The sequence below is a fragment of the Jaculus jaculus genome, chromosome 23 (assembly GCF_020740685.1).
Source record: "Jaculus jaculus isolate mJacJac1 chromosome 23, mJacJac1.mat.Y.cur, whole genome shotgun sequence".
NCBI lineage: Eukaryota > Metazoa > Chordata > Mammalia > Rodentia > Dipodidae > Jaculus > Jaculus jaculus.
In genome coordinates this window covers 3,962,456-3,988,576 of record NC_059124.1, presented here as the reverse complement: position 1 = coordinate 3,988,576, position 26,121 = coordinate 3,962,456, and the positions used below count along the sequence as shown (strand labels likewise).

Sequence of the window (26,121 nt, the reverse complement as noted above, 5' to 3'; positions counted from 1 at the left end):
CTCAACAATGATAATTTATGTTTAAAGCCAGAACATATATGACCTTAGAGGTGTGACTTTGTTAATTTTCCAGGTGGAAACTTGAACATTTCCAGAATTCCCTCTGAAATTTTGCTGCTGTGGGACCAAGAGAGGACACTTTATACCCCAGGATCTAGAAATGGTGAGTTTGTGCCTGACTTCCTAAGATAAACAGTAACATCCTATAACCATGGTTCAGCAAGTCCCCATTGCCTGTGTCCCTTGGATCCTGAGTTCTGTGACCCAGAAATCCCAGCCCTGTTATCTCCTGGAACTCTCATGTCTGATTTCCAGGTTATTGCAACATTGAGCCTGTGTAATTGAACACCTGCAGGATTTTATATCTGTTCCTGAGTCATCAGGTTTCTTTGTAGCTCCCAGCTGCTCAGAACATTGTCTCTTGGCTCTCATAATCTTGGGTGATGCCCACCTGCTACTAACCAACAGGAAGCTGTTCACCGTTCTGTGAGGAGGTTGTCATGGGCTAAAGGCGTGTTGTGGCTGTCAGGCAGAGGTGTAGGAGGGCTTCAGAATGGCTGCATGGTGTAGAAGCTATATTACTGATCTGGATGCAAAGGAGCTTGGGCCTCCTGCCCATGGTTTGTGCCGAGAGGTAGTGTCTGGTCATGGCGTGTAGGAGATGGAGGCCACAGCATGAAGCAGTAATGTGGGTGGTTTGGGAAGTTGGTTTCACTAGGTAACCTTTCAGCAGTGACCAGAGAAACTGCTCATCTTGTCTGATCATAGCCGACCACTTCCTACGGGCAGCCGTTCTTCTCTGTGCAGCCCCTCAGGGAGGTACAGCTGTGACTGAAGGCTGCAGCTCACTGTGAAGCTTTGTGTGGCCTGGGTTTACATCTTAGGCTGTTACCTCTGAGCCTTCAGTGTTTCTCAGTCCGTGTGAGTCTCTGTGACTTTCACTGTCTTAATCCAGGCATGTGTGTGCAGCTCCTCTTTGTGCTGTCAGTGGCCTGTCTTGAAGTTTTCTGTGTCTCTCACTTTCTGATCCTTAGGATCCTTCCCTACAGGTCCTGGGCTTACTAGATCACAGGATTCCTACTTCCTGGCTGGGTGACCATGATTAGGCAGTTTCCCTCTCTGAGCCACTGACGCGTGTGTCTGTGTTACCTTGGTCTCTGAAGTGACTTTGTCCCTCTTGGCTGATAACTCAGGATGCAGGATTGCAGGAACAGCTGTGTGCACCCGTCTCCTTCCACCTCTGTCTGTATGTCCTCTTCAGTGCCCTGTTAGGGTGAAATGGGGAAGGGGCCTATCCCTTGTTTCAAATCTCCCCTCCACCCCAGGCAGTATAAGCCTGTTTTCCTATTTAATGAAGAGGCTTAGACAGGAGGAATTTTCTTTACTCCTTTTGCTTTTAAAAATGAAAAGGGGGCTGGAGAGATGGCTTAGCAGTTAAGGCATTTGCCTGCAAAGCCAAAGGACCCAGGTTGCATTCCCCATAACCACTCTAGCCAGATGCACAAGGGGGTGCACATGTCTGGAGTTCAGTTGCAGTGGCTGGAGGCCCTGGCATGTCCACATTCTCTCTTTCTGTCCCCCTCTTTCAATGTCAAATAAATAAATAATAAAATATTTTTAAAAAATGAAAAGGAAATTTTAAAATATTGAACTCAAAACTCTTGATCCCACCGTCTCTGCCTGTCTCTGCAGCTTTGTGTGAGTCTCTGGGTTTGTTTCTCTTAGTCTCTGACCTATCATTGAATCTTTGTGACTGTCTGTTTGTCTGGTCTAATTCAGCTATTTGAGCTCTACTGTCCTGTTTTTATGTCACTGGCCAGTGTTTCCCTAGTATCTCTGGGTCTCTCACCACCTGTTTCCTAGGAGGCCTTTCCGTCAGGGCCTGGGGACATAGGACAGGAGCTGGGATCAGGATTCCCACTTCCTGGTCCTTTGATTTGCCTCTTTTCTCTCAGAGTCATTTCACTTTCTCTCTTCCACTGTGTGTGTTTTACTGGGGAGCAAACCTAGAGATTTGTGTATGCTTGACAAGTTCTGTCGCTGAACCATATTCCATGTGTCTGTTTTAAACTTACTCTTGGAGACATGGTCTCACTCTGTAGCCCAGCTGGCCTTGCACTATGCAGGCTCCTCCCTTGGCTTCCCGTGATCTTGGGATTACAGACCTGCGCCTTCAGGACTTGCAGTGTGTCCTTTGTGGACGTGAACAGAATTGCCCATGGCAGACATTGCATTATGTACCCCTTTGACTTCCTGGCTCAACTTCTGCCTCCTGCATGCAGTTCCTAGCATTGTGTGTAGAGGTGGAGCTTGTGCAGAAACACTAAATGTGTCCCTGCTTCTGGGGTTCTTATTCCCAGCCAGAGCCTTTGAACACCAGGTGGTGGCAGCAAAATCCCAGCTGCATATAGCAGAGCTTTGTCAGAAGAGGCGCAGAAATGGCAGTGCATGTCTGTAATTCCAGGCCAGCCTTTGCTGCGGACTGACTCTCGGGAAGATCAGGACCGAGGGAGAACAAGGGCGAAGGCTCAAGGAGAACTCGGGATTCAGCGAGGAAATGACAGACAGACACACTCTAGGTTGAATATGCTGCTGCAATTTACTGAAGGTTTCATGAAGGTTTTATACAGATTGAACAGGGAAACTTAGCAAGCCAACAAGTGATCTCAGAAATCATTAATCTAAACAATCTTAAGTATTGTTCTATTGTAAGCATACATGTAATATTTATCAGGCAGGAATGTTCCCATTTTTTAAGAAGGACATCTTGCCCCATTGACCACAGCTTTACATGAATAGGAGCTTGGGGTAAGGGATGTAAGGTGAACAATAGGTTATTTATTTTTTATAAACCGAGCAGAGAGCCATCTCTTTCCACTTATTAGATTATTTATGTAATCCTCATATTCATTATCAAAGTGTTTCTATCCAAAAGACCACCAATATTTTAAGGCTGGTTTAATGTTTTCCAGGAATTCTTTTCTTACTTGTCTAGAGTATAAGCACCAAGGCTTACGTGTCCTTGCTAAGCATTTCATAAATGGAAGAGAATGCCATAGCTTCCTTTTTCCTTCATAATTCATTCATCTATTACCGAATTCATCATATCCTCCCTCATAGGGGAGTGGATCCAGGTAGTTCCCAGCTCTGGGAGTCTACTATCAGCCCTTGATCAAGTACTGAACATACCCCCCAGGAAGCGTTCTGGTGGGAATACCCCAACTTTTGTAACTTTTCTGCAGAATTGTCATGCTTCTTATGAACATTACCGATTAACATTTCTACTTTCACTTTCTCAGGATCAGTATTGTTCTAAAACATCATAAGCTGTGTCTACTTTACACCATCTAAAAACTGTTCTAGAGTTAATTTTTTATTCCTAGTAGAGTTATACATTTCCTCCATTGCCCTAATCATAGGAGGGGCACATTCAATACTCAAATTGTTTTTTGTACTCTGATTGCATGCATGATTAATAGTAAGCGTAGCGTAGAAACTAGCTGTTCTTTGACAAACAACTAGAAGGAAGCAGGAAAGAAACAGAGTGCAGAAAATAGCTCATTGGCGCCAGCAATTAGGTCGTCGTGACATGGGCAGCAGGAACCATTACAGTAACTGACTGCCAAGGGGTCACCGGGGGCATCCCTCCGAGGAATGCTGGCCCTCTGTCCTCAGCTCTCTTCCAGTACAGAAGCATCTCTGCTTGCTACACAGGCGAGGTCGCCGTGGACGTAGCAAGCCTCGTGTACAGAGTTGTTTCAAGTCCAAACTGCACAAGTGGAAAAACTCTGTCAATTAACATAAAAGTTAGTGATAGAGGATCTACCTTGCAAGGCCTGTGCCTTGAGTTCCTTCTCAGTCGCTTTCTCTGCATGACATCTAGGTGAGTGACCTCCCACCCTTGACCTGGCCGTCTCCCAAGAATGGAGTGATGTGGCCCCTGTTCGCTGGTGTGCGGTTTGAACTCTAAATTTTAGAGAAAGGAGTCACAAGTAAGCTCAGATTTATCCCTAGTGCATGACAAAGACTGCATGCAAAGAAGTTGGGAGAAAGAGAGAAGAAAGGAATGAGCCTCTGTCTGTGTCCCAAGCAGCAAATAGAGCTCTTTTGCAGAATCCAGTTCCTCATCCCGGGGTAGCTAGCTATGAGTTCCAGCAAAGGCTGGGTTTTAGATGGTGTCAGATCAGTCCTGGTTTCTCTTTTCACTCCTTCCTGCTTTCTTTCCTTCCTTGCTCCTTTGGACCCTCCAATCCTGATAGGATACAGAAATTAGATAGGCAGTTTAGGGGTATTAGTCCCCAACATGAACAGCCTTCTCTTGGGAAAATTCATGCATTGTCCTTGGACTTGTAAGAAGAAAAAAACAAACAAACAAAACATCTAGTCATGTACGATTAACTACAGGTTAGAAACCATCTGAAGGGTTGGCCTTTCCTCATCTCTCCCCTTAGGTAGTCCTTTCAGTCCCTTTGAACAGAATACTAAAATCTTTGGCCCCAGACTCCTGGCATCAGGAGTGAAATTTCTGAGGCAGCCACCCATCATCCATGGGTCTTATAAAAATATCTACAAACCTGGTTCCCTTCACATAGCCCATATGTGCTTTCTTAGCACATGTAGTCTGTTATCTTCTTTTCCAAACTGTAAGGGCTTTTTCTCTCCTCATTATACCTTTTCAGTTGTGTGTGTGTGTGTGTGTATGTGTGTGTGTGTATGTGTGTGTGTGTGTGTGATGCATGTGCATGTATGTATATTCATGAGTAGAAGTGTGCATGCATGTAAGTGTTTCAACATGTGAAGGCCGGAGGTTCATGATAGGAGTCTTCTTCAAGCACTCTCCCTTTTTTTTTTTTTTTTTTCTCGAGGAAGGTCTCACTCTATCTAGCCCAGACTGTCCTGGGATTCACTATGGAGTCTCAGGGTGAACTCACAGTGATCCTCCTGCCTCTGCCTCTGGAGTGCTGGGATTAAAGGCATGTGCCACCACGCCCGGCTTGAGACAGTGCTTTTTGATCCCAGAGCTCACTTCAGCTTGTCTAGTTACCTGCTTACTCCCAGGGCACCTCTTGTCCACACAGGAATGCTGCATTTCGGACAAGCTAGCACACCTTCCTGGCTTTTATGTACGTGCTGGGGACCCGAACTCAGGCCCTTGTGCTTGTGCATCAAGTGCTTTACTCACTGAGCCACCTTCCCATCCGCTCTGTTCTTGTTTTTGTGACCTTTACAGACATACTGTGTTAAAGTTCTCTGGAGGAGAAGAACCAGTAGAATAAATTTGTGTTACACAGGGATTTATTGGACTAGCTGTTAGTGGATGGGCTGGGCATGTTCTTGTATTCCTTATCTCTTCAGGGACCTTATGGTAAAGGAATGTTCAACTTTGGTGAAGGCCTTTTCTGCATCCAATGAAAGAATCAATCTAATTTTTTACCATAAGTCTAATTAAGTACTGTCTTATGTACATGGTTTTGCATATATGTTGAACCAAACTTGTATCCCTAGGTTGATACCAATGTTGTCATAGTGTGTGATAGTTTCAATATGATCTTGTATTCAGTGTGTCAGAGTTTTATTGAGAACTTTTGTGCCTACAATGGAAATTGTTATCTTCCTTTTTTTGGTACTATATCTGGCTTTGCCCTTAGGGTATGTGAAACTTTGTAGAATAAATTTGGCAGTGTTCCTTCCCCTTCTATTTTATGGAACAGTTTGTTCACTCTTCCATATTTTGGTAAAACTCAGTGGTGAATCTACTTGAACCTGGGATTTTCTTTCTGGGCAGATTTATTTATTATTATCATTTACTTATTGAGAATTTCAAAGACACAAGATGTATTTGGATCATGTCGCCCCTCCCACTCCTGCTGAGCCTCCTCTTCCTGGGGGAAGCTTATTCCTGCTTCTGTCTCATTGGTAGTCCACATTTGTTTTTATATTCTCTTGATTTGGATAGGGCATGTGTGTCTAGGAATTTATCCATTTCTTCTGAATGTTCTCTTGGGAAAAAATTTTAGAATATTCTTTAATGGTTCTCTGGATTTCATGGCAATCTGTGATAACCTTCTCATATCTAATTTTATTACTTTAGGTCTTTTCTTTTGGGTAGTTTGGCTAAGGGTTAGTCAATTTTGTTCATTTAAAAAATATTTATTTATTTGATAGAGAGGGAAGAGAGAGAGAAAGAGAGATAGAGAGAATGGGCATGCTAGGCCCTAACTTTGTTTATTTTTTTGGAAAAAAAAATGACTCTCGTTGATTCAGTGTATTATTTTTTAGTCTGAATTTCACTGATTTCTATCCTAATCTTGCTATTTTCTCTGTTTATAGCCTTCAGGTTTGCATTTCTATTGTTTTTTTTTTTTTTTTTTGTGGCCTTTACTTACATGGTTAGGCTTTTTGGGGATTTTTAGTGTTTTTTGTTGTTGTTGTTCTTTTTTCTTTTTCTTTTTCTTTCTTTCTTTTTTTTTTTTTTTATTCAAGGTAGGGTGTCACTCTAGTCCAGGCTGACCTGGAATTCATGATGCAGTCTCAGGGTGGCCTTGAACTCATGGTGATCCTCCTACCTCTGCCTCCTGAGTGCTGGGATTAAAGGTGTGCGCCTTCACTCCCGGCAATTTTTAGTTTTTTAAAGGGAAGTAGTTATATGCGTGTTTCTTTAACCACAATGGTCTCTCTCCAATTCCTACTTTTCAATCAATTTTGAATTCCAACAAGGATACCTATGTCTCCTCTTGTAAACTGCGTGCTTCCTAACATTTGAAACAACTAATACTTTTATGGTTTATATCACTGGTGAAACATACGATCTACCACTGAACACATTTTCAACTCAAAAGTAGAATTCATGTTTCCTTACGTATTCATGTCTGCATAGGTGTATGTGTGTATTCATACATGTTGACATTAGAGGACCACCCTTCTTTGGCTCTTATATTCTTTCCGCCACCTCTTCCACAATGGACCCTGAGCCTTGGAAAGTGTGATAAGGATGTGTCTGATTGTCTTTCTTTCCTCTTCTATATTTAATCTGTTAGCTAATGATAGTATAGAAGACATCTCTAGGAGAAGAATCCTCTGTTCTACAAAATTGCCAATTCTCTGAATACAACAGTTTTAACATTTCTGCTCACTGGCTTCTCAAACTGACAAGTACCAAGGACTGAATTCCGATATTAGGAACACAGGCCCAGCGAAATACATGACAGTTGTAGGAGGAAAAGTCAGGAGTTACTAAACTCACCAATCAAAGCAGTGAGTGGGAAATGATGGAACAAAGACTGTGTCTTGATACCCCACCAAGCAACTGTCTCATGCATTAGAGCCTTGAGCGAGAGGCCTGTCAAAGTCCATAGCACTGTCCCTCTTCTACACCTGGTGACACTTCCTCCACGTCACCCCACAACCAGACCACAGTTCTGAGGTAAGCCAAAACTCCAACTTAGGATGGGAATGCACCCATCCTCCCTCCTCTGCCTGGCAAAACTTCTCTTATTCATCTCCCACACATTGCAGGCAGACAAAACCTGACCTTGCCAGGCCTAGCTTTATAAGAGTTAGGAAGATTCTTTATGTGCAGCAATATCCAAATCTTTTAACTTGAACATTGAACATTTACATGTGGAAATTACATATGGAAATCATTAAATCATTAAGGAGAGGAGATTCTCATTTACTTCTCTCCTTTGAAAGTGTGTTTAGCTAAATTCCAATGTCCTGTAAGATGCAGGCAAGGTAAAAGTCTCAATGAATGAATGTAGTGACAGGCTGTCACCATTCTACTTAATAACCATAGCGGATAAAGTCAATCAGGTTCAAACTTGTGCCATAATCCCAGATATACAGGCAGAAACGTGGCTTTGCCTTGTCTTAGACTTGACAGACATAGCATTCCTAAAACTGCAGGCATACACAGTGCTGTGAATTTCCCCCATTCCCATTTCTTTCATTTTATCATCACTTGTTGCTGCCTTTACCAGGTGAGAAGTAAAAAACAAAAGCAGCTGGGCCATGTCTCAAGCAGGCAGAAATTGAAAAAAGTATTTCTAGAGTTGTCATTTTTGTTAACGAGCCCAAATCCCAAAGGCTGCACCAGCTGAAGATTAACTGGGATGCTAAGACACAAACACGTGAGGTAACGGACATTTTACATTTAAACCACACTTCCCTGTTCTCTGAGCACCAGGGAGCCGGCCTCAGTCCATGTATTCTGGGGGGTCTGCACTTACAGCTCCAGTGGTTCCAGGTGCCCTCACAGGGTCCCCTTGTTGGTCTTCATCCCACTTCTGGGTAGCAGAGTCGCTACCTCTTTAAACTTTTTTTTAAAAAAAGAACTAAAAACTAAAAAGGAAACTTTCTGTTCCTTATCTAGATAACAATTTGGCTTTTTATTTTCTAGCATTGAAATTATAAAAAATACTTTCTAATATGTTTATAAAATGTGTTTTATATATTTCTTCCATAAGTACATGGCACAAAACTAAACTATCAGTCAAACAAATACTGATGCCACATCTCCTTTTAGATCTAGGTTTTGCAGGTTTGAAGACGGAAAATAAATTCCATCCTTGCAAATTGTAAATTTCTTGCCATCAGGGCAATAGTTATTTCTGCTCTCTTAAAACTTCTCTGAGGTATTCTTTGATCACGTGCCCCTAATTAGCTCCTACTTTGAGGTATAGTCTTAAAAAAATAAATCTATTGTGCCTACATGATCAGTATGAACACTGGTAATTCTCCAATCTTCTGTACCTCAGAGACAATCACAAAGGAAGGTAGAAGGATCACTGTGAATTCGAGGCCACCCTGAGACTACAAAGTGAGTGAATTCCAGGTCAGCCTGGGCTAGAGCAAGACCCTACCTCCAAAAACCTAAATAAATAAATGAAATAAATAAAAAGAAATTAAACCAAACACACAAACCAAAGAAAGTATATTGAAAGCAGTTAGAAAAATCTAGTCACATACAAAGGCAAGCCTTTCAAGATGACAGAAGATTACTCAACACAAACTTTACAAGCCAGAAGGGCTTGGAATGATGTATACAGGAGAGTACAGGGGGAAAAGCACTACAAAACAAGAAGAAAGGCAAGTACAAATACATACATTTCAATAATAACTCTTAATGTCAATGGCCTCAATGCCCCAACCAAAAGATACAGGCTTGCAGATTGAATTAAAAGGAAGGATCTTTCTATTTGTTACCTCCAAGAAACTCATTTCTCCATGAAAGACAGGCATTGTTTTTGGGTGAAAGGATGGAAAATGGTATTTCAACCAAATGGGCCTAGGAATCAAGCAGGTGTTGCTATTTCTGACAGGATAGACTTCAAACCAACATAAGTGAGGAAAGATAAAGAAGGTCACTTTATATTGATTAAAGGAAAAATTCAGGGGGAAGACATTACAATTTTTTTATGACATTACAATTCTAAACATATGTGCACCTAATATGGGTGCTCCCAACGTCATCAAATAAACACTACTAGATTCAAGGTCAGATAACACCAAGCACAATTCCCTGAAGTGTTCTCTGTAGGTTTGGCTTTGTGTTCACATAATCATAAAGCTGACTCGCTGAATCTTTTCCTGGAAAGTTTTCTTTTTAGCATATATTATGAGTGATACTTTTGCTGGCTAAAGTTCTTTGGGTTGGAAGCCATAGTTTTTTAGACTGTGAAGTGTTACATTCCAGGACCTTCTGGTTTACAGGGTTTCCACTGAGAAATCTGAGGTAATTCTGATGGAATTGCCTTTTTGTATGTAGTGAGCTATTTCTCTCTTGGTGATTTTAGCAATCGCACTTTGTTTTCATTGTTACTTGTTTTAACTATGATGTTGAAGAGATTCTTCTTTGGTCCTGTACATTTGGTGTTCTGTAAGCATCTTGTGTCTGGATGGGCCTCTCTTTTGCAAGATTAGGAAAATTTTCTTCAATAATTATGTTGAATGTGTTCTCTGGCCTGGATTTCATCCCATTTTGGTATACCCTGATCTGAATTTTGGCCACTATAGGTTGTACCATATTTCCCTTATATTCTCTTTGCAAAGAACTTAGGAAAGTTTTTGCATTCCTGGTCAATTTCTTCTGTCTTGTCTTCCAGCAGTCTTCTACATGAGTATCCATGTGAGGGGCTTTAAAGAGGTTTTTAAAAGCTTTATTTATTTATTTTTTTTTCTGTAGTGTTATTTTGCATTTTGTCTATCTCTGTTTTGAGGTAAGATTTCAGTTCAAGGTCTGGTTTTCTTGGTGCTCCCTGGAATTCATTCTTGCATTTGATTACTTCTTCATTAATCTTAATCAACTGGATATTGAGATGCTCTATTTGTTGACTCACCTTCAATTCGTTTATTTCAGTTACAAAGCCAGAGGAAAAGCCTCTTTTCTGCAGCACACATGCAGGGCCCAGGCAACCCCAAGCCAGCAGCAGTAGTACCAGGGTCACAGAAGTGGGAGGTGGGGGATAGCCAGGACCTCCAGCCTATCCACTCTATACATGACCCCGGGGAGCAGGGAAACCAGAAGTTGGAGACCCAGGAACAGGTCAATTCACAAATACACTTTTTCAAAGAAAAAACAAACAAACAAACATATATGTCATGCTCTTGAGCTTTGTATGCCTAAATGTTTATCATAGTCAATTATGATATATGTAAATTTTTCTTCAATAATTCTGTTGAATGTGTTCTCTACGCCTCTCATCTGAATTTCCTCTCCTTCTGGTACACCCGTTATCCGGATGTTTGTTCATTTCAAGGTATCTCACAGTTCCCTCATATTCTTTTCACCTGATTCTTTGAGCTTTGTGTAATTTTTGGCCATTTGATCAATTTCTTCTGTCTTATCTTCCAGGTCAGAGTTTCTGTCTTCCACATGAGTACTCTGTTTCTGGTGGGTTCTAGAGAGGTTTTTTTTAATAAGTTTTATTTGATTTTTATTTTCTGTTGTGTTATTTTAAAACATCATGTCCATCTCTTTTTGAGGTATGATATCAGTTGGAGTTCTGACTTTCTTTATGCTTCTTGGAAGTCACTCTTACATTTGACCATGTCTTCATTAAGCTTAACAGGTTGTTGAGATCTTCCATTTTTTGACTCACCTTCAATCTCTTTTGAGGGTACTAATGTTTTCTCCAGTCAAGTTAAGCCTACTGATAAAAGCTGAATATGCTAAGAGACAATTCTGTTCAATTTCATTGATATAATTATTGATTCTTTGATGGTTTGCTTCCAGTTTAGCAATTGTTTTGATCAGGGTGTCATTGGTTGTTGTGTTTTTATTTTGGTTTGAATTTCTGTTGATTTCTTTGTTTCCATTTGAGGCTTCCATTGTGGGACTAGGCATCGTTGGTGGAAATCTGTTTTCTGACTTTTGTTGGCTTTTTTGATTATGGTCCACCCATTATAAGAAGACTCTAGTTTATTGAGTATGAAGCAAGTTTTTGTCCTATTTACCCACTGACTCAGGTGAGCAGGGATGTTTGTACCCAGTGGCCAGTCAGGCTATCAGAGCAAAAGGCCTGATTCCACAGCCCACATGGGGTCTAGGCTTCCAGGGCACTGAGAGGAACCAGGAAGCTGGAATCTGGCCTACTCAATTCACTCCACACTTGCCTGCACTCCATCCAACCCGGGGCAACCCAGACCAGGAAACTGGTAGGAGCCAGGAAGCAGGGATGTGGCCCATTCACTCCATGCTCCTGCGCCCATCTGCACACCCTCTGCTAGACAGAACCCAGACCAGGGAACTGAGAATAGCCGGGAAGCAGGGATCTGGCCCATTCACTCCATGCTCCCGCGCCCATGTGCACAGCCTCTGCTACAGAGAACCCAGACCAGGGAACTGGGAATAGCCGGGAAGCAGGGATCTGGCCTACTCACTCCACATCATTCCCTGCCAGCCAACTATGGGGACTTTCAAAGTGCCATTGAATACCCTGCATTTTACATCATGCATGGTCAACAGTTTATGGCTGACAGATATATAACATAGTGGATTGGATTTAGTTGTCCCCCCTAAATTCATATGTTCTGAATGCTTGACCCACTTTTGATGGCAGTTTGTAGGTGGAGCCTTGCTGGGGAATTGTGCTGTTGGGGGCAAGCTTAGTCTGCTGCGGCTGCTGTTGACCATCAGATGTTGGGCCGGGAGGTGGTTTTTAGCCTCTGATCAAGACATGCTTTCCTTTACCATCATGAAGTTTCCCCTTGGAATTTTAAGCTAAAATATGCCCTTTTCTCCCATGAGCTGCTTCAGAATGGGTGTTTTTTTTTTTTTTTTTTTAAACAGCAGTGAAAAGGTAATCATCTGCTCATAAATCCCCATTGTAATATACATATGCATTCTTTCATTTCTGTTCCTTGACATAATACTGACTCACATTGATTGGATTATCAGAAGTGGTTCTAGAGAAACAGAATTAAAAGGTGGAATTTCCTAAGTGGATTCATTGTTAAGTACAACTGCCTGTCCAACACCAGCACCACCAAAGAACTCTCCTGGTGACATGAAGAGCACTGATAATTCATGCTGTGAGGTTTTTAGATAACTGTGTATTTGATCTTCCTCATTTTCCTCTTGTAAGGAGTAAGGAATTTAGTTATTTTACAATTAAAACTTTGTAATATTTGTGAAAAGTAAATAATATAATGAGATTGTCAGGTTGCTTCTAGAATCTTTAGAGAAAGTATATAAGCATATACAGATAAAATTTCCATTCTCCATGTGTACCTAAAAGATCAAAATATCTATGACTGTGTCCTAGAGTCTTCTCTCCTGGAATCATAAGGCTGAGATTGTCAAGAACTAACCCAAATCCCTCATCATACAATGTCTAACTTACTATGCAATGTCAAGTTCCAGTCTGGTGGAATCACGGCAGTTCTAATATGGGTCCTGATTGCAACAGTGAGATCCTGTAACTTGAGATGGAGATTTGTGGGAAGACCATGGTAACACGAAGGACATTGAACTGTCACGTTCTGGTGGGTTTATTTTGCCTAAGGATGTGGCTTTCCCATGCGTAGGGACAATTATATCTCCAACCCCTGTAGTATTGCTGTCTCTGCCTTTGCCTCTTCAATCTGAAATTGGAAATGACCTTACATGAAGGCTATCCTAAGTAGCACAATACTGATATTCCTCAGCACCCAGTACTCAGTACTTTGCCTGTAGACCTATAATGAGAGTTAGCAGGTAGAATATGTAACTAGTGAAGATGTGTGATACTCTCTTCTTAAGAGCATCCTGAGTTTTGCTACTCACTCAAGCATAAATATGAAATATATCTGTGGATGAATATATTCAGTGTATGGGATGATGGGCAAAGAAACATAAAAGTAGTTCAGGCTTCAATTATCAATATGGCCTAATTGTTCAGAGAGTGATCATTTACTAATGAAGCTCACACAGTTAAAAATACTTAATAAGAGTTTACTGGAATGGTTGGCTGAAGCATGGGTCAAAATATGGCTAGCATTATATGACCTGGAGCTCCCTGAGTTCTTTTTAAAGGTGAAAGCAGGTTTGTACACTGATAGATGCATTTGATTTCCTAAGAACACAGTTCAATTCTATACCAATTTGATATTTAAATGTTGGAAACTAATGGTACGAAATCTTAAAAACCTTTTGTCTGGAAGTAAACTATTATGGTTCTATGAGAACAGATATATCCATGTTCTCTATGTATGTATGTATGTATCTCTATGTGTGTATTTTTGGATTGTACTTGCATGGCTTCATGGCATACACAGTGCAGTGTGTGTGCGTGCATGTGTGCATGTGTGTATGTGTTCCAAATAGAGGGTGCAATAAAATTAACTACTGCAGTAAAGTACCTGTCGCAACATGGAGAATTGATGCCAGAAACACCCTGGGTTCATTTTTTATTACATATTTGATTCTGAATTAATATCTCGTCGTTGTTCAGAGTCCTCTGAGTTTTGCCATATTTTCCATGATTCCTACTTCAATTTATTAAACTCCATATGGAGTCTTGATCCACACATTAAGAATAGTTCCTGTTCTACTATCAGTGTTGGAAATGTAACTCATGGCTTAACATCTTCTAGATACAATGTAGAATGTTATGGTGCCAGCCCCAACCTATGCATTTTCTTTCTAGTGTCATCACACACACACACACACACACACACACACACACACACACACACACACAATCTATAATGATTTTTTATTCAATTATCACAGTAAGCCACTGGTAAGATATTTTGACTCTTCTCCTAAGATGCAACATATGAATCAGCTGTACTTTTTTGTAATTACTTGCTAAGATAAATATAAAGAATGAACCCTGTTTTCTTTTCTTTTCTTTGTCTTTTCAATGGAGTGTCTCTCTTCAGCCCAGGCTAACCTGCATATCACTATGTAGTCTCATGGCGGCCTCAAACTCAAGGCAATACTCCTACCTCTGCCTCCAGAGTGCTGGAATTAAAAGCATGTGTCACCATGCCCAGCTTGAAGTCTTCTTTTATGTTCCTATTCATATGGTCTTATATTGAAGAAAAGTATCTCATTATAGGAGTTGGTGTCATTTGAAGATATAGCTGTGGATTTCTCCTGGCAAGAATGGCAATACCTTGATATTGTTCAGCAAACTCTTTATAGGGATGTGATGCTAGAAAACTACAACAGCCTGGTGTACTTGGGTAAGTTTCATTCCCTTGAAACTCTTAGTAGCAATTACTTCAATTACTTTCCTTTACATTCATGAGTATAGATATCACTGCTAACTTTTAATATTTTGATGTTGTGATTTTTAATTGACACATTAGCATTGGACACATTATATACAACTGTGCAGCTTTGCTGTTCACATATGTAATGGCTAGAGTCTGTCAGGTCACCTATTACTTACATGGGGAACATTTAACAATTTTTGCAGCTGTTTTGAAATTCTAATTTGTTGCCAGGTGCATAGTTACTACTGTACTTTAGAATATAAGAAATTATTCCCTCCAAATGTACTCAGTACTTTAGAATATAAGAAATTATTCCCTCCAAATGCAGTCAGTTTTTTCTTGTTTATTTATTTATTTGATTTTCAAGGTAGCATCTCACTCTAGCCCAGGATGACCTGAAATTCACTAAGTAGTCTCAAGGTGGCCACAAACTCATATCTATCATCGTACTTCTGCCTTCTAGTGCTGGGATTAAAGGCATGTGCCACCACGCCTGGCTCACCCAGCCAATTCCAACCATACCCTCTCCATCCCTTTTCCTTCTACTCCTTTTCTATATTCTCATTACCTGTTTCTGCAGGCAGCTTCACATAGGTGTCAAAGAGGACTCGACCAACTCTAGCTTGTGGGAGGAAATAGGTTTTTTGGTTTTATTTTATTTTATTTTATTTTACTTTATTTTATTGCTTACATACTATAGGGAACTCCATGATTACAGGGGGAAATTATGGGATGAATGAAAGTTGAATAACATCTAGCAACCATCAGGTAGACATTAGCAATAGGAGAGTATGCCAAACAGCAGCAGGTGGACGCTAGTTGTAACACCCATAAGCCTGCCCCCAACAATTCAATTTTCAGCTGAGGACCTAGCCTTCAGAATACATAAGTTCGTAGGGGACACCTGACTCAAAACACTACAAATGTCTTATTGTTTTATTCTGTATCTCTATTAAGTCAACTTGAACTTTGTAAGTGTAATGAGAACATGCATGATTTTTCTTTTCGTTCCTGTCATATTTAATTTATATCCTATGACTATTCTGGGAAGAAATGAAATATTCAATTATGAAATGATTTAATAGCCCTAAGGGAGAAAATCAACAATTCCATCTTTATTAGAGAACAAAGGCTAGTTTCATAAAGATTTGATCTCTTTAATTATTTTATTTTATTTTTGTATTTCTTATGGGCGAGAGAGAGAGAGAGAGAGAGAGAGAGAGAGAGAGAGAGAGAGAGAGAGAAAGAGAGAAAATGAATGATTTGGCACACCAGGGCTTCCAGCCATTCAATCAAACTCCAGACACATGTATCATCAATTTCACATATGTGGCCTTGCACACTTGCATCTCCTTGTTTATATGGTTCATGTGGGATCTGAAGAGTTGAACCTGAGTCCTTAGGCATCACAGGCAAGCACCTTAACTTCTGAGACATCTCTTCATCTCAGACATTTTTGTTGTTGCTTATTCAGATAGGGTATTAATAGGACCTGGATTATCCAAGAAGTCACTCTAGAGCCCAGGCTCGCCTCAGACTACAGTGATTTTCATACCTCAGGGTCCTCAGTGATAGGGGTAAGGAGTATGTCACTGCACCTGGCTCCATTTCTCTCTTTCTCTGTATAGTCATTTGGTCTACACACAAACTATTCTAGTCATTGTGATTTGGAAATGCATTGTTTCTTGCCCTCATCTTATATCCTAGGCTAAGAGTTCATCCTTTTTTCATCTTTAGGTGCTTTTAATTGAACATAGGGCCTCATGCATGTCAGATAACTCCTGTAAAACTAAGGTACCTTTTAGCCTTCACACTACAGTAGTCATTGTAGAAGAGTGGGGGAGAGAGTGTCTTTATTTTGTTGAATGCCCCATGCACTCGCCTCTGGTAGGCATCATTCATCTGCAGTGACCAGGATGGACATCTGATGACCTTCACTGTCACTCTTTCACCAGTTTTTTCTTTTAAGACAGAGTCTCCTTTTACTGATTCCAGAACTTGTAGTGCTGCAAAGATTCGTGGTTCTCTGTTCCCCTGCAGGCCAAGGATAACGGTTGTGCATGGTCTTGCACAGCTGTCTTACATGGGATCTGGAGTTTTGAACTCAGGCAGTTTCATATACCCACAGGCCCTCATGCTTACATGGGAACCACAATTATTTGCTGAGCCCAAGTTTGTAATAATTTTATATGCCCTTCTTTACTTCCTGTTTCGTTGAGAACTTTATCACCTTTTTTCACTGAAGATACTGGTCTTGTAATTTGTTTTTTGTGACTAGTTTCAAAAATCAGTATAATGCTCAGATGTGAGTTTTCAGTTGATAATTCACCAGGTCCAATAATGGGTGTTTTTTCAATGGCTATTTTTGGCCTTTTTGTTGAAATCATTAGAATTCCCTGTTTTATTAGCATTTTTCTAGTTTGAATATATTGGGACAGAAGAATGTTTTAGTCAAATATATTATGGTTTTCATGAGATAGTAGAACCTCTGTGTCAATCCCTTTCCTATAATAGAAAATTCTTTCATGGAAACTATTTTTTTTGTTTGTTTTTTATTTGGTTCACTCTCGAATATAATTATTAGAAATGTTCACTTTTTTGAGTTCAAATGAATCAAATAGCACTTATATTATTTCCAGTTCTTTAATTTGCCTGAGCTGTTTTTAAATCTGTCATTTTGTAGTTTTTTGTCTGCCTTATCAAATTTGCTGTCTTGTGTCATTTTTTTTTTTCATTCTTTTATTGAGGTCTTAGCAGTCTTTCTTGTCCATTCTTTTCTATGACAACTCTATCTGTCTTCTACCTGTCAAAAATGTCTTCAACATTCTTTCTGATTTTCTTATATTCCCTCATTATCTTCATTTAATTTTTATTTTTAAATCATTTCTTACACTTCATGTTGGCTAATGTCACCTGAGGGTGATATTCCAGTCAGAAAACCTCATGAGGGTAGACCTTCTCTAAGGAAGCTTTTTAGTTCACCACGTAGAGCAAAGTTCTAGAAATGGAATCATCATCTTCCATGAGTCCTCCTGATTTAATGTATTTGCAAAATTTGTCCATTATTTCCCGTTTGCAGGACACTGTATGAGCAAACCAGAGTTGATCTTCAAGTTAGAGCAAGGATATGCACCATGTAGTGTACCAGAAAGCTCAGCTCAGAGGCATCCAGGCAAGTGAATACAAACTGGGGAAAGAAGGTCACTGAGATAAGTCGTCTTTGGGAATAATTGTGCTAACTTCTCTTTATCACCTTCTATTAAAGTCCTAAATACTTCTGTGACTATGAATCAGACATGTGTTTTCTGTAGTTTTCAAAGCACTTTGTCCATATCCACCCATAACCCTGTTTGTACCATTGCCTTTATAATTTTCCTTGGAAAATATTACATTAGATTTTGCATCTGAATTGCCATTTATCCATGTTTTGTGATAAGTGCTACTGCTTTCAACTTGTTATGATAATATGCTGACAAGAAACAGTTTAAGGAAGGAAAGTATGTATTTAAGTGCACAATTCAGTGATGGTGACCATGCTTACAATGGTGATAGGAAGTTGAAATCAGGACGGTAAACTTAATATTTACCATAATAATTGTTGTAGTCACCTTTGGAATTTAAAAGGAAATGAGAAAGGAGAGGATCAGAGATTCCAATGTAAGATAAGAGACTAGAAATTTTCTCCATGCTACAATTTCCATGAGTAGACTGAAGTTGACAAGGAATATTGCATATTTGAAAGAGAGGAAGTCTGCCAGTGATTGAAAAAGAGGAGTAGAGACATCTTAAAGGCAAGAAAATTGAATGAGAGTTCAGTGAAAAAGAAATTATCCATTCTCATCTCCCAGATGAAAACACAATAAAAAGCCACAAGTGCAAGATCAGAGTGGCAGTACTAAAAGCTCTTGTGCCAAAATCTTATTATATTTGATATTAGTAGAAATCTGTCTCTGACAAGTGGTAAATTCAAAGAATAGTTCTGTTTGACTGTGACTCAATCTATAACATGTAACTTGCCTTAGAGAAGTTGCATCAATTTGCCAAACTACCTTGGAGTGCTGGAAGACATCATCTACTTTTTAAACCAGGAACCAAGGAAAAACCACAATTCTGAGAGGCCATAGACACACGGAATGTTTCTGTGTGTCAGACACAAGATGTAGTAGTGAAATCTGACAAAGTTGGGTTTAGAATCACTGAAAAATGATAACCTTAGGGAACTCAAGATATGGAGGGTTTGGTGGCATCACCCATAATGGTAAAGATTCATTCATATTGCTTATCGATACAAAGAAGGAGAATACTAAGCTTATACTTACCATGTTGGTTTTTTTTTTCCAGACTTTTATCATAGCTTTCCAGATTTAGCTGTCATGTGCAACTGGAAAGTATGAATCCAGGTTGACCACATGGCTGAATTCTCCATTCTTTCACTTATCATGTGGTTGTTTCTTTGTTGAATAAGCAAAGCTTGAAAAGTAGCTACATGAGTCCTGGTTGTCTCTGATATTTCATTGTCTGACCCACATGGAAGATGCATTGCACGTTTGCCTGTATCTCTAAGAATTGTGGGGCCTTGATAGTGAGCAAAATTTTTCCTAGTCCCATCATCTGAAAAGGTTATTGATGGTCAGCAATGAGTGACTTGTATGCAAGCATCTTTCTTACATGAATGCAGCCCTGTCATTGATGTTTCTCATGTGTCCACTCATCATCGAGCATACATTAACAATTGGAGTAACTGTATTAGGCTGCAGCTAAAACCACAATTATGCCTCCCAGTCTCTGAATTTCCAGTATTAGTGAACATGGCTATAGGGATTCTCCAATTTCTTTGTGTGGGTTTTTCACGTATTTTCCTACATTGTTTGTTTTCTCTTTGTTCCATATGCTGATGTCTTTTATGTTTGAATTTTAGTTTTCTTACCTATATTTAACTTACTATTTTTCTTAATTTGCTTTCACATTTTACTGTGGTTTGTTTGCTTTTTGTCCCTTGAAGTCTTTTCTGGAGGGTTTTTTGCTTTTTAAAATTGTTTAAAAAATTTATTTGCAAGCAGAGAGAGAGAGAGAGAGAGAGAGAAGAGACAGACACAATGGCCCTCTAGCCACTGCAGACGAACTCTAGACACATGTGCCCCTTGTGCATCTGGCTTATATCGGTCCTAGTGAATCAAACCTGGGTACTTTGGCTTTGCAGGCAAATGCCTAACCACTAAGCCACGTCTCCAGCCCACTTTCTTCCCCATTTTCCAATGTCAAAAAAAAAAAAAGACCACTTGCCACTAGGTTATCACACTGAAACTTAAATTCAAATTAGATTAAATCTCTTCCAATGTCTTCAGAAAAGTTAGATAAATTGCTGTTGAGGTCACATTAAAAGTATCCCCAGCCAGGTTTAGTGGCTCACACCTTTCATACCAACACTTGGAAGGTACATGTAAGAGTATTGCAATGAGTTTGAGGCAACCTTGAGACTATGTAAATAACTTGTATATCAATGATGGCTAAAGTAGAACCCTACCTCAACCCCCCTCCAAAAGGGAACCCCAGATGTCAATGTTATTCTCACATGGAGACGCTTCACAATCAAGAGACCTTCAGTAAATTTAGTGAATATAGGAAATCTGTAATTTTGTTTGCACTTAATTGTTTGAAACATCTCTCATAGCAAGGAACAATCCACCAAGTATAATTTGCATGGGGTATTCATCTGTACCAAGATTAAGTTTAGTAAATATAAGAGTAAAATAGTATTAATAAAATTGTTGTGAGAGATCTTACAAAAGTATGTGTCCAAATATTGGAAGCACTCGTAAGTCAAGCCCCTATTGTGTATAAACTTTTTTTTTTCCTTCCATAGCAGAACTAAAACCTCAAGTGAGTATCTACTATAGAAACCCTCATGAATATAAACAATTCCAGAAATTTGTCTGTCACAAGTTACATCCCACTCATCCGAATGCTCAGACATGTGAGAAACCATATGAAGGTGATGGATGTGAGAAATCTGTCTTCGGGAAGTCACAACTCACTCTTCACCAGAGAACTCATACAGTTGGGAAGCCATATGGCTGTGGGGATGCTTTTCTGAAGAAGACAAATTTCACCATTCATCAGAGAACCCATACAGGTGAGAGGCCACCTGAATGTAATGAAAATGAGAATACTTTTCTGAAGAAGTCAGGTCTCACTAATCAGAGAACTCATTTGGGTGACAAACTGTATGAATGCAATGGATGTGGAATTGCTTTCTTCTCTAAATCACAACTAAGTGTGCATCAGAAAACTCACACAGATGGGAAGCCATATGCATGTAATAGATGTGAGAAAACTTTCTTTCAGAAGTCACAACTCACCATTCATCATAGAACCCATATAGATGAAAAACCATATGAATGTAATGAATGTGGGAAAGCTTTCTCTCATAAGTCACAATTCTACATTCATCAGACAACACATACAGGTGAGAAACTGTATGAATTTCGGAAAAGTTTTTACCAGCAGTCAGACTTTACTGTGTATCACAGAACTCATGTAGGAGGGAGACCCTATAAATGTCATAGATGTGGGAGAATGTTTTTGACTAAGTCATCCTTCATTATACATCAGAGAACGCACACAGGTGAGAAACCATATGCATGTAACAAATGTGGGAAAGCTTACTGCAGTAAGTCAGCACTCAATGTGCATCAGAAAACTCACACAGGAAAGAAACCATATGAATGTAATGAATGTGCGAAAGCTTTCTTTAGTAAGTCATACCTCATCATTCATCAGAGAACACATACAGGTGAGAAACCATATGGTTGTAATGAATGTGAGAAAGTTTTCTCTGATAAATCAAACCTCATCATTCATCAGAGAACACATACAGGTGAGAAGCCATATGAATGTAATGAATGTGAGAAAGCTTTCTCTCATAAGTCACACCTCACTACTCATCAGAGAACACATACAGGTGAGAAACCATATGGTTGTAATGAATGTGAGAAAGTTTTCTCTAATAAATCAAGCCTTATCATTCATCAGAGAACACATACAGGCGAGAAACCCTATGAATGTAATGAATGTGAGAAAGCTTTCTCTCATAAGTCACACCTCACTACTCATCAGAGAACACATACAGGTGAGAAACCATACGGTTGTAATGAATGTGAGAAAGTTTTCTCTCAGAAGTCACACCTCATCAGTCATCAGAGAACACATACAGGTGAGAAGTCATATGAATGTAAGGAATGTGACAAAGCTTTCTCTCTTAAGTCACACCTCACTACTCATCAGAGAATACACACACGTGAGAAACCTTATGAATGTAATGAATGTGGGAAAGCTTTCTTCTACAAGTCAACACTCAGTGTGCATCAGAAAACTCACACAGCTGGGAAACCATACAAATGTAATGAATGTGAGAGAACTTTCTCTTGTAAGTCACACCTCATCAACCATCAGAGAACACATACAGGTGAGAAAACATATGAATGTAATGAATGTGATACAAGATTCTCTCGCAAGTCAAAACTCACCATTCATCAGAGAATACATACAGGTGAGAAACCATATGGATGTAATGAGTGTGGGAAAGCATTTTCTCTTAAGTCACGCCTCACTACTCATCAGAGAACACATACAGGTGAGAAACCATATGAATGTAATAAATGTGGGAAAGGTTTCATTTCTAAGTCACAACTCACCATCCATCAGAGAATACATACAGGTGAGAAACCATATGGATGTAATGAATGTGAGAAAGCTTTCTCTAATAAATCACTCCTTATCAGTCATCAGAGAACACATACAGGTGAGAAGCCATATGAATGTAATGAATGTGGGAAAGGTTTCATTTCTAAGTCACATCTCACCATCCATCAGACAATACATACAGGTGAGAAGCCATATGGATGTAATGAATGTGGGAAAGCGTTTTCTCTTAAGTCACGCCTCACTACTCATCAGAGAACACATACAGGTGAGAAACCATATGGATGTAATGAATGTGAGAAAGCTTTCTCTAATAAAACACAACTTATCAGTCATCAGAGAACACATACAGGTGAGAAGCCATATGAATGTAATGAATGTGGGAAAGGTTTCATTTCTAAGTTACAACTCACCATTCATCAGACAATCCATACAGGTGAGAAACCATATGGATGTAATGAATGTGGGAAAGCGTTTTGTCTGAAGTCACGCCTCACTGCTCATCAGAAAATACATACAGGTGAGAAACCATATGGATGTAATGAATGTAAGAAAGGTTTCTCTTTTAAGTCTCACCTTATCATGCACCAGAGAACACATACAGGTGAGAAACCATATGGATGTAATGAATGTGAGAAAGCTTTCTCTAATAAATCACAACTTATTAGTCATCAGAGAACACATACAGGTGAGAAGCCATATGAATGTAATGAATGTGAGAAAGCTTTCTCTCATAAGGCACACCTCACTACTCATCATAGAACACATACAGGTGAGAAACCATATGAATGTAATAAATGTGGGAAAGGTTTCATTTCTAAGTCACAACTCACCATCCATCAGAGAATACATACAGGTGAGAAACCATATGGATGTAATGAATGTGGGAAAGCGTTTTCTCTTAAGTCACTCCTCACTACTCATCAGAGAACACATACAGGTGAGAAACCATATGGATGTAAGGAATGTAAGAAAGGTTTCTCTTTTAAGTCTTACCTTATCATGCACCAGAGAACACATACAGGTGAGAAACCATATGGATGTAACGAATGTGAGAAGGCTTTCTCTAAAAAATCACACCTTATCAGTCATCAGAGAACACATACAGGTGAGAAGCCTTATGGATGTAATGAATGTGGGAAAGCGTTTTCTCTTAAGTCAAGCCTCACTACTCATCAGAGAACACATACAGGTGAGAAACCATATGGATGTAATGAATGTAAGAAAGGTTTCTCTTTTAAGTCTCACCTTATCATGCACCAGAGAACACATACAGGTGAGAAACCATATGGATGTAATGAATGTGGGAAAGCGTTTTCTCTTAAGTCACGCCTCACTATTCATCAGAGAACACATACAGGTGAGCACCCATATGGATGTAATGAATGTAAGAAAGGTTTCTCTTTTAAGTCTCACCTTATCATGCACCAGAGAACACATACAGGTGAGAAACCATATGGATGTAATGAATGTGAGAAAGCTTTCTCTAATAAATCACACCTTATCAGTCATCAGAGAACACATACAGGTGAGAAGCCATATGGATGTAATGAATGTGGGAAAGCGTTTTCTCGTAAGTCACGCCTCACTACTCATCAGAGAACACATACAGGTGAGAAACCATATGGATGTAATGAATGTAAGAAAGGTTTCTCTCTTAAGTCTCACCTCATCATTCATCAGAGAACACATACAGGTAAACCATAGGGATCTAATGAATGTGAGGCAAGTTTCTCTTGTAAGTCATAACTTACCACTCATCAGAGAACACATACAGGTGAGAAACCATACGGATGTAGTGAATATGAAGAAACTCTCTACCATAAATTATTCATTGTTCATTCATCAATGAAGACATACAAGTGAGGAACTGTGTAAATATAATGAGTGTAGGAGAGCTTTCGAGTTACTTCACATCAGAAAATTTACACAGGTGCAAAAACATGCATGCAATAGATGTGAGAAATCTTTCTTCTGGATATCACACCACACCACATTTGGGTGATAAATCATAGGAATGTAATGAATGTTGTAAAGCTTTCTTCTTCAAGTCAGCACTCACCATATATCAGCATATTTACACAGTTAGGAAGCTGAATAAATATGTGAAAACTCTCTTGTGGAAGTTACACCTTATCATTCATCACAAAACAGAGTTGCGAAGCCATATTAATGTAATGAATGTGAAAAAGCTTTCTTCTGGAAGTCAAACTTAACTATATACCAGAGAATCCATACTGATGATAACCCATAAGAATGTGTTTAATGTAGCAAAGCTTTCTTCAAGTCACTAGTCACTGTACATTAGGAGCTTGTTCAGTTGAGTCATATGGGTGTAATAAATGTAAAATGGTTATCTACTGGAAATTTGCTTAGGAGCCCTGTGAATATAAAGAATGCAAAGGAAAATTTCACTGCAAGTCATACATCACTGTACATGAGAGAACTCATACAAGTGAGATATCTTGCAAATAAAGAACAAAGCTATCATCTTCTCCTTGTCTTCCTTCATGTCCTTCTCTTCTTCTTTCCCCTGTTCCTTCTCCTCCTCTTCTTGTGTGTTGTTTGGGGAGGTTGACTCTCTCTTTGGTGTATGTAGTGTGGTATATTTTTGTGATTTAGTGTGGGGCATGCATGTATATACAGATGCATGAAGACTGTACACACACGTGCAGAAACCTGGGGTGCATGTTGACTTTCCTCTATTGCTCTTCTGCCTTATTTCCTTGAGACAGAATCTCTCACTAAACCTGAAATGTCCACCTTATTCTAGCCCAACTAACTAAACAGTAAGCCACTAGATCCTGCTGTCTTGGCCTGCCCCAGGGCTGAGGTTGCTGACATACATGGCTATACCCAGCTTTTTATGTGGGTGCTGAGGATCAATTTACATCTAGTAGAGAAATAGAAGAAGAATAAAACCGTTAACATTAATATTGGTGTAGATATGTACAAATGCTCTTTTAACAAGGTAGGACAGAAACACTCATGGCAATTACAGTCCTCATTTTTGTAGCTGGTCATGTGGCCTTAGCTGGTATTTGTAACTGTCTTCTACTACCCATTCTGTTTCCTCCATCTTCAGAAAGCACCTCACCTCAGCAGGTCTTGGTTCTTTACCTGGAGGAATGACCCATACCTTCATTCCTGAAGGATCTGGGCTATTTATCACACTGCCTTGATTGGATTGTTGCAGTTGTCCATTGACTTTGATAACAAGGCATGGTAACACCAAGAGATGCCCTGAAGGATCTCCTGCACTCCAGACACACTCTTACTTACCTCCATTGTGGAGGAGCAGCCCAATTTCTCCCTGGTAGTCTGGACCAGTCACCTGTGCTACCACTGTAACTCCTTTCTTAGCCTGTGAAGGGCATCAGGAACAGGAAGTGGCCAGGGGGAAGTCTTAGCTTCCAGTTCAGTGGAATGTTCTTTGTGCCTCCTGGCAAAAGGACTCCCCTTTTTGGAACCAAGACCTCTAGGCCAGCAGACTGTAAGGTTGTGGGAGCAGGAAACAAAAATTTAGATAATGGGTCACTTGAGGTGATGGTAAGTGGGACCATTCCCATTTCCACCCCTTGACTCCTGGACCCATGAATTGGAGTTATAGAAGAAACAGCACCATATATAGAATGCTGAGTCAGAGCATATATAGCCTGCTGGAGGACACTCCCCCAGCCCACCAAGCTCTTACCATATAGTGCTCTAGCTGTTTCT

At 39.7% G+C, this 26,121-nt stretch overlaps 1 pseudogene; it reads left to right on the top strand.

Annotated features, from left to right (window-relative positions):
* Positions 1 to 24,899, top strand: LOC123456459 (annotated as a pseudogene).
* The last annotated feature ends 1,222 nt before the right edge of the window (positions 24,900 to 26,121 follow it).